Source organism: Trichechus manatus, unplaced genomic scaffold, assembly GCF_000243295.1.
Source record: "Trichechus manatus latirostris isolate Lorelei unplaced genomic scaffold, TriManLat1.0 scaffold00028, whole genome shotgun sequence".
NCBI classification, from domain to species: Eukaryota; Metazoa; Chordata; class Mammalia; order Sirenia; family Trichechidae; genus Trichechus; species Trichechus manatus.
This window is the reverse complement of record NW_004443964.1, coordinates 3,786,018-3,787,692: the sequence shown is the minus strand read 5'-3', so window position 1 is coordinate 3,787,692 and position 1,675 is coordinate 3,786,018.

Below are 1,675 nucleotides of genomic sequence, written 5' to 3'. Positions count from 1 at the left end.
AAACGAGCGTAGGCCCCAGGATGCTTGGGAGGAGGGGGGTGGCAGAGGGGGCCACCCTGAGATGGGGCCGGACCCCACGGCCGGGCTACACTGACGCGGGCTCTGGACCACATGGCCGGCCCACCCTGATATATGTTCTCACTCCTCCCAGGGCCCGGCAGGTATGTAATCATTCGACAGTCAGACTTTGAGTCCCACACTGAGGCCTCGCAGCCCCGGGTCACGTGGCGCCCATGGGACAGGATGTTCTGGGTGTCACACGTCAGGGCCGCCCTGGTCCCAGCTGTCATTAGGCCCTGTTGAGTCGATTCTGACTCATGGTGACTCCGCCTGACAGCAGAGCTGCCCCACAGGGTTTCCAAGGCTGTCACCTTCATAGAAGCAGACCGCCACGTCTTTCTCCCACAGAGCGGATGCTGGGTTCAAACTGCCGACCTTTTAGTTAGCAGGGAGCGCTTCACCACTGCACCACCAGGGCTCCTGGTCCCAATGAGGGACTGGAACTCACTCTCCCCTGTAATAATGAGGGAGGCCGCCCTGCCTGTCTGTTCCTTCTCCAGCCCTCGCCTGCGGGGTTGGGCGATCCCTTGGCAGGACACTGCTCGGCCGCGTCGGTGCCTTGCAGGGGAGGGGGCTCTCTCTCAGGGGCTGGCCTCGGTCTGTGCTCCACCTCTCCGCTCTCCTGGGACCTCTCAGCCTCCTCGAGCTGTACAACCGGTGGGCAGCCCGGGCGTCTTGGATCCGTGCGCTCGTGTGTCCCGTCTGCCTAGCTAGGACTTGTCTGCTCTCTCAGGTCGTGATCTGGCCCAGCAGCTCGCAGCACCAGAGCAAGAAGTGGGCTTTCCCTTCTCATTTGCTGCCCAGGAGAGGGCACCCCACACAGGACCCTCTGCTGGCCGACGCCAAACCAAGGCCTTCCCAAGCCCGGGGCTCCATTTCTGAGTCTGGAGGCTCCGTGGAACGTCCTGGGGTGTGTGTGGGGGGAGCGGGGCAAAATACATACCTCTTGGCAGCACTGCCCCCACTGTGGGCTTCTGTTCTGACAATTCCCTGGAGCTCTTTAACCAGGGGGGCTGCCCCTCCTGGCCCCCCAGCCCGGGGCTCCCGTCCGCACAGTGCAGTGGCGACACCCGCTTCCCTTATTTAGCGGAGGCTTTTTTTTTCTTAAGTGCCCGTCTCCCAAATATTTTATGTGGAGAAGGAAGGGAAATGTATAGTGGTTAATTATTTTCTCACAATCCAGTGAGCAAGCAGTTGGAAGTCGGTGTTTAGCGGAGCGTGGCGTGTGGCGGAATCACAGCCCCCGTTCCCGGGAGATGGGTCCCCAGCCCCGCTGACGATAAAGGCTCGTGTAGAAAAATTAATATGTCAGCATTTAAGCCTGGGCCCCTTTCCCTCTGAAATAAATTATCCAACAGCTTGAAAAATGGAGAAGTCAGCTCTGGATGGTGTGCTGTGCTGGCTCCATTTTTTGGTCTCAGCCCCTATCCCAGGCCCCATGCTTTCCGACTTGTAGTTTGGGGTCTGCCACCCGCCTGCCCAGGTCCCCCTCCTTGTCCAGCCCCTGCCTGCCCTCCCCGGAGTATGGGGTTGGGGTGTGGGTGTGGGTGTGGGTGTGTGTGGGTGTGGGTCTGGGGGTGTGGGTGTGGGTGGGTGAGTGTGGGCACAAGCAGTA